The sequence below is a fragment of the Benincasa hispida genome, chromosome 3 (assembly GCF_009727055.1).
Source record: "Benincasa hispida cultivar B227 chromosome 3, ASM972705v1, whole genome shotgun sequence".
NCBI classification, from domain to species: Eukaryota; Viridiplantae; Streptophyta; class Magnoliopsida; order Cucurbitales; family Cucurbitaceae; genus Benincasa; species Benincasa hispida.
In genome coordinates, this window is record NC_052351.1 from 64592028 (window position 1) to 64600754 (window position 8727).

Genomic DNA, 8727 nt, shown 5'->3' on the forward strand with positions numbered 1-8727 from the left:
ATCGTTGGAGCCCATGATCTATAGGTCCATTAGGTTCCCCTACTAGCTCATATGGAATAAACTTAGAACAGTATGATAGAATAATTCAAATTGTTTGAATTAGGTGAAGAGAGAGAAACCGAGAAGTATATGTGATATAGTGATCGGTTATTTAGTTTAGAGATACAGCTTTAATATTTAAATATGATTTAAATATCAAGAATATGAATATGTTCATATTCAGAAGCTCGAAAATAATGGAAATGGTCAAAGATGTAAAAAGTCAAAAAGTTGACTTTTGACTTTGAAAAGTCAAACTTTGACCAACCTTATATTCAAATGTGATTTGAATTTTTAGAAAATGAATTTGGATTCATGCTCGGGAGGTCAAAACTTAGTCAACACGAAAAAAAAATCATAAAAAGTCAAAATATTGACTTTTTGGTCAAAGTTTGACTTTGACCAAATGACTATTTTGCCCTTTGACTAAAGTTAGTGGGAAAATCCAAACGTTTGTTGGATAATTCCACTAACAAAATAGTGGGCTAGGTGTTGGCTTATAGTGGAGACATTAAGCCCATTTAGATAATGGATTCTAGGTGTTGGGATTTTGTGAAGTTTTTTCATGCAATTTTGCATGGCCCTTTTCTATAAATATGGAGTTGTGTTTTTGGATTAAAGACTTTTGGACTTTTTGAAAAATTAGTTTTTAAAATTGGGCTGAAAAAAAACCAAACCCAACCCAATTTCACTATACTATTTCCATCTTTTTTTCTCTCTCTGGGGTTCTTCATCCATCGGGTCCTACGACCCGATTCTGAGTCCAGAGGATAGTAGGTCAGCTCTAGTGGTTGTCTGGTTCGTGTTCGAGCGGAGATAGATGAGTTTCGGGAGCTTCAAAGGTATTATTTCAAAATAATCCTAATTAATTCTTTTGGGTTGTATGTTTAATTTTGGCAATTAGAGTAAAATCGATTCTCATTTCCGCTACGCATGTCGTTTTTTCCATCATTACATACTCAGCCTCCATGGTGGAGTCTACTAAGCATCCTTGCTTGATGCTTCTCCAAACTATGTGAGAACACTGACCCTACCATAGGTTTCCTAGAATCCTTTTCAGTCTGGAAGTTAGAGTCAGTGTACCCTAAAAGAATCAAATCCTTAGCCTCATACACAAGCATGTATTCCCTCATTCTCTAAAGATACTTGAGAATGTTTTTAACTGTCGTCCAATGATCTAACCCTAGATTGGACTAGTACCTACTGATTATTCCCACTACATAACATATGTCAGGCCTAGTATGGAGCATAGCATACATTAAGCTGCCCATAGCTAGGGCATAGTGAATATGCCTCATATCCTCAACTTCTTGAGGTGTCTCAGGACACCATTCTTTAGACAAGTGAACCCCATGTCGGAAAGACAACAAACCCTTCTTGGAGTTCTGCATCGAATATCGAGCAAACATTTTCTCGATATACATTGCTTGAGACAATGCTAGCATTTTGTTCTTGTGATCCCTACTGATTTGGATCCCAAGAACTATCGGTTTTTATGTCCTAAAACTCGTGGTTTGTAAACAATAAAACTTATTACTTATTCTGAAAATTCAATAAGTTGTTATTAAATATATGAATTGCTTATTTCGTTTTAGAAATAAATCCAATAAACTAAAAGATCCATGACTATTACATGAGTGCTTTAACTATATGTGGAGACATAAAGTGGGTCAGGTTCAAGTAAATAGTCAAAATGATCTATAGTGTATGAATAAAATTGGGTGCCTTATTCTGGTAACACTATTGGATGTGGCTCACTCTATAGTTGTTACAAAGAGTTGTAAAGTGCTACAGAAAAAGTGATCCTAATTCGTACATGTCATGATATGAGGAGTGTGGGCATCCTGTGCAATGAGGTTGCACAAGATCGGACTACGAAATAAGTCACTCTAACTTTATAACGTTGTTTACTATTTAAGACTGTCTATTTCAAAGCGATGACCTAGGTAACTTGACCTTAATCCTGAGCTAACTATGAACAACTGTTTATTCGGGATTATCTTTAGATTTGCATAGGTGAGGGTTGGCTCAACAATGCTGGCTCAATAAACCTCCATTTCAGAAGTAAGACCGGGTAGATATCTGGGTACATAGGGTACAAGATGGAATTCACTCCTACTCGCTTTTAGGGATAGTAGAGAGATTGTTCCCTTAAGTGCTGACTTCGGGTCTTGAACAAAGGGCCCCACCCTCTCATTGGCTCAAGAGGGACACGATTTGATGATCGGATCGCAAACCAATTGTTCATTAGGGGATCAGTAGGACTTAAGGAACAAGAGATAGTCTCGAGGGTAAAACAACCATTTGACCCAGCCGTTATTACGAAGAACCTGTGAATGGTTAACTTACAAATCATGGTTATATCGAGTGGACATAATATATCTATAGTAAGGGGAGTGCAACTCTGGGCTTTAGTGGAGTGACCCATTAGTTAACGAATGGGGATTAATTCAGTGTAGAGTTTAACCAATTAATCTCGTATCGTTGGAGCCCATGATCTGTAGGTTCACAAGGTTTCCCTACTAGCTCACAAATGGATTAGCCTTAGACTAGCGTGATAAGTTAATTTGAAACGTTCAAATTCGGATTAAGAGAATTAGTAATTATATGTGATATAATTACGCGTTTAATTTTGGAATTAAATGAAATTGGAGAATCAATTAATATTTAAATATGATTTAAATATTAAATTCATGAATAGAGGTTCGTGATGGCGGAATTAGTTTTAAATTAATTTAATATTTGATATTGAATTAATTAGAATTAATTAAATTGTTTAATTAATTATTTATTATTAATTTTATTAGAAAATTAATTATTGAATTAATTTTATAAAATCAATAAAGATTTCAATTTTGAAAATTTGATTTTGGAAATCAATTACAAAATCAAAATTGAAAACAATAGAAAATGGAAAATCCCAAAAAGTGGGATTTCTCCACTTTTTATTCAACTTGCTCACACACTCTCCACCATAGTCTTGAGTCAATCTTTCAAGCATGAGTTATAATTCATGCAACAATTCTTTTTGCTTAAAAGTCATGCAATATATGTTAAAGATTGAAGTGGAATTTGGGCATGAATAAGGTTGCATTTAGCTAAAAAATTGTTGTGAAGAAGTGTTCTTCACACTGTCTTAAAACCAGAGATCTTCTTCTCTATTTTCCATTAATCCAAGATTATTTTGAGTCCCATAACTCAATCTAAGACACCAAGAGGATAGTAGGAAAGGCCTTGAGGTAGTTCACAAGAAGATTTGGAGGAGATTTGTAGCTAGAATTTGAGTTTCAAGTTGTTCTTCAAAGGTATGTCATGAAACCCTCTTATTAGTTTATAAACATGCTTAATTTAAAGCCAAAACTAATGAATTAGAATGCTTAATGATCTGTTTTTCTTTCACTGCATGTTTTCTAACTCCAACAAGAATATATTGTGTCTCTCCTAAATCTTTAATTTGAAATTGGATCGCTTGCTAGTTCTTTATGTCAATAAGATACCCTATATCATTCTCAATTAGTAGGATATTATCCACATAAAGTACTAGAAAAGTTACCTTATTCTTGTCGATTTTCTTGTATACATAAGGCTTATCAATATTTTGGTCAAAACCAAAAGATTTGATCTCAGTATCAAATCTAACGTTCCATAATCTAGATGTTTATTTAAACTATAGGTTATATTTGAGGACATTATGGTGGAGCTGATAGGAGGATTGTCCAAACATCTCCATGAGAGATTCCATAATCTCCCTGGTAGTTTCCATGACCTCATCTTTCTTGGAAAGAACTTCAAATAAGCTCACCAAGATGAAGACGCAGACCTTTTTATTGGCCTTTATCCACTGGTCATAAGCATCATTCGTAGCCTGGGATGCATTATGAGCAGGGGCTAAAGGACAATCCTCCGATAAGACGAACTACGAATCGTCAACATCAAGAATCGTATTCAAGTTGGACTTCTACATAGAGTAATTTTTGTCGGTAAGTTTCTCATTTTTAAGTATTACAATTATTGAGGAAGACATTGCTGAAAATAAAAAAAATAAACATTAATCATATTAGTTATCTTTGCCTTAACCAATCACACATGCAACAACTGTAAACTATCCAATCAATTTAGCAAAAACAAGCAATCATAGAACCCTAATAAACTATTGATTTAGTTTTTGCAACAATGATTTAAGGGTTTAGAGCAACAGCCACCGAAGGGTGATCAACCACTCCTTCTCTAAAATGAGGCAACTCTCAGCTAATTCTAATACCAGAATAACTCATATTCCTATAGACATTAGCCACCATTGTCCGATCAAGGATTCGTTAACTTATAAGTCATCCCCATAAATGTAACCCTCCCACTTTCAGATCCCAGGGGTATGCACCAAAAGGCTACCATTAGGAAAGTGATAACTTGTAGAAATACAAGTTATTATCTCTCAAAAGTAAGAATAATTAGCATTCTTAATGATAAAAACACATTTTTCTTAAAGGAAAATGCGTGGAATTCCGTAAACATCACTAACCTTTACAAAAACATAATTTTTTATATAACTACTTCACTAACACATTTCAAGGAAATTCACTAAGTATTGCAAGCTAAGCTAATACAAAGATATGTGTCCAAAGTTGGCCAACGCAGAGAAAATACATTGGTTCGTGTTGTTCCTGTCAAATCACCACTTGTAAGTATGGGTATCTGACTGTCGGTGTCTGAAAAGTAGCTGAACTAGTAGGCGGCTAACCAGGGCATGGAAATTAATTTTGTCCTATCACAAGTTACTAAGAAAAATGCCTATAAATAAGAAGACTTGCAACCAAAAAAGAGATTCATATTCAGATAGAAAGCTTTAGAACTTAGATCATAGTCACTTTGCAACTACAAGAAGAACATATGAGGGAGAGAACCATTGTCATCGTTGATCAAGGAGAATTGTAGAAGACCAAGTTCAAAAGATAATTCTTCTTCATTTCTTCACCAAGTTGGTTGTACACGCATTTGGATCAAGCCAAAGAGGATAAGAGAATGAACTTTGGGGCTTGAATCTTTCCTTTTCTCACTTCATTTCCATTTTCCATCTCATGCAATTAAATGTTATCATTGTAAAGACAGTTTCGTTATTTACTAAATCATGCATTTGATCCATCACTTTTGCCTCTACTTACATCCTATTATGTGATAAACGCGTTTATGACTTATTGCATGCTTACTTTCCAAATCTTTAATCATTTTGATCATCTGGTTGAAGTTATAACTCAACTAAAATTATTCGAGAGAATAGAATAGCTAGAAATGCATTGAGTCAGAACGCATAGTAGATTTAGAGATAAAAATACTTGTGTTTCACTGCTCTCTGTAATCAATGCATGCACCCTAGAAATAGGAACATATGTGGCATTCGCATTGAGAAATGTTGAATAACCAAATAAATAGAAACCTAACGCATCTATATACATTTGGTTTGTAAACAAGCATCTCTGTCATCTTCATTTTTACCCATTCCCCTGCACACGTGTTCATCTTACTTGGATCAATGCATACCCCTAACACTTAGCACCATTCATTCATTAAGCCCTGTGTTTTACTTGAATTCTTGTGTCTTCTTATATGCATGCAGTAAGATTAGTGTAGATAAAATCCTCCCGCATTTATTTAGAACCATTCTGCAACTGCTGCAACGCAAGGTCTACGTTAGTCTAGCATAAATCCCTGTATTTGACCCTGGACTTACCAGGAACCTGAATTAGATTTATACTTGGATCTGACTCAGGAAAAGCTTGTACGTATTATAAAGAGTGTAATGCAACTCCCAACGCATCTTCCAATCTTCTCACCTAGAGAAGTGATTCACCATTCATCTTCATTCACCTCAATCTTGCTTTACAACTTTATTTATAATATAGTTCTAGTGCACATCATGAAGAATGAACAGAAAGACAATTGTTGGTAATTAACCTAAGTGACATGATCCTTTTTAAGAGTTCACTGGGTCCCGAATCCCATGATCAAGCCCTCTGAAAGGATGGTTGCTTCAGGACAACTCACAAACACATACAGGGAATCTCACGGTGTGACCTAAGGGTAGAGACCAAGGATACGTTGACAGCATCCCGCTCCCACTTACTATAGACACTTTCCCATTCATCTTGTTATTGACCCATGCAAACACTTTCCAAAGGGAAGCCGCGAGGTGACACAAAGCCGACGTTGTGAACATATAGGGACATAGGAGCAAAACTTAATTTTATTAACATAACACTTTATATTAAATCCAATCATGAGGATCAAACAAGCAAGCTCAAGACATTCAATTAAATATAACTTTTATATTTAAACTAAGTAATGCCATGCTTCATGCTCTATTAATTTCATTAATTTAAGATAACAATTACATTAAATAACTCATGAAATTAAATATAAATCATGCATTAATACCATACATTATAACGCTTATAATATATTAAATTGCATGAATATGTTTAACCTATGGTGGGATTTATCTAAACGATATCCATAAAACATTTAAATAGCAAATAAACCGGTAATTTTGGCCAATAGGATAACCGGACAAGACCAACTCAAATTGCTTTGAACTGGACCCCAAAAACGCGAACTAAACTAAAACAGAATAGAACCAGACTGTGTTTGAACCGAACTGAACCAACTTGAATCGAATCCAACATTTTAAACCAAGTATCTACTGAGGTCATGCTGACATCAGCATGACGTCAACCCTTCTATTGACATCAGCCCTTTTGCTTTGTACAGTGTCATTTCTTTTTTCTTTTTTTTTTTTTTTTTTTTTTTTTTTGATTTCTTAGCCTTTGTTCACCTGAATTTTGCAGAATTGGTCTCGAGCTTCATCGTCAAGGGTCCTAATTCTAGACACAGACTTACAAAGACTCAATATACATAATTAAAATGCCCAAAAACATAGGGATCTTTACAATTTATCAAATTTAAGACCAAAAGTACCGTAAACATTCATTTGCAATAAACATTCACAATGCAATTAATTCCACCAAAATCCAATGCAAATTTCAGAATCCTACTTAATATACGAAAATGATCTAATACCAACTGTAGGGATGAAAGCACTATCGCAGTGGAAAGTACAAAACCAAAATTCATTATTAATTTGGAATTTCTAAAATACCCATACATTGGGCAAATAAAAAATAATACAGGGATCAAAGAAAAACAAAAAATAGCCTACTATAAAATTAGAATCTAGGTTAAGCATGCTTAAAAATAACAGAAAAATGATAGAAAATCTTTACCTTTGTAAAACTAAGTGAGAATCCAATTCTCCAATTGGGAAAACACCGCCAAAATAGCAATCTTCCTATCCTCTAAGAAATCTTTGGTAATTTTTGGTTTGTGGGAACCAATTAAATTGGAAAAAAGAAAGGGAGAATGAGGAATTTTCTTGGAGAGAAGTAAAAAGGCCAGAATTGTTTTGTGCAGGCTTTTTTTCTTTTTCTTTTTCTTTATCTCTGTGATCAAAACCAATTTTTTTATCAACCAAGATAGAGAGGAAGAGAAACATGGAATCACCAACGTTTTTAGATAGCTCCCCTACGTGGGAGTTATATAATTAATTAAATTAATCATTAATCATTAATTAAATCTAATTTAGATTTAATTAATGATTTCATTTAAATCATATTAAATGAAACATCTCTCACATAATCTATAGTTTTAATTCAATTAATTAAATTAAATTAAATTAAATAATTATTTAATTCTCCAATTAAATTATCTCCAAATTAAACATCAAAGATTTAATTTGGCTTACATTTGAATCGTATTCAATTGTATTTCTCTTATAACCTGTAGTTTTAATGTGCATCAAATACACATTAATTTTAACCTATAGTTTCAATATGAATCCTATTCACTAATATTTGAACTCCTTCAAATCATATTTAATTCTTTCGTAAATTAATTTTGAATCATATCCAAAATTAAATTTATATTATAAAGTTGAAATGAAATATACACTTTATATTATAATGTATTATTATACATTATATTATTTTTCTAAGTGAATTTGAACATTTCAAACTCTATTCAAAGCATAGTTACCTCAATTCCCTTTACGAGCTAGGAAATGGACCTTATGGACCTACAAATCAGAAGCTTCAATGATATGAGATTAATTGGCTAAACTCATTAACCAAATTATAAAATATTCATTAGCTGTGGGTACACCCGACAAAAGACCCATAGTTGCACTCTTCTGACTGCATATACATTTATGTGTCCACAGATGTAGACTAATGACAGCAAGTTAGTCCATCACGAGTGTTCGTAACACCAACTGGGTCAAATTACCATTTTACCCTTGAGTTATCTCTATATTCTTATGTACTAGTGCTCCTCTAATGAACAATCTATTTATAGTTCAACCATTAAACAGAAACCTCTCTCGGACCAGTGAGAGGGTGGGACCCTTTGTTCAAGTGTTGGAGTTACCACTTAAGGGAACACTCATCTTCTTATATTAAAGTCGGGAATGAGTGAATTCCATCTCATGAAATTATGTTCCCAACTCCCCACTCGATCTTGTACCCAACATGGTAGGTTTATTGAGTCGGCGAAAGGATCATCCCTCATAAATAGGAGTTCATAATACACTCAGGATTAAGACTAAATTACCTAGGTCATCCTATTGAAATAGAAACCTAACTA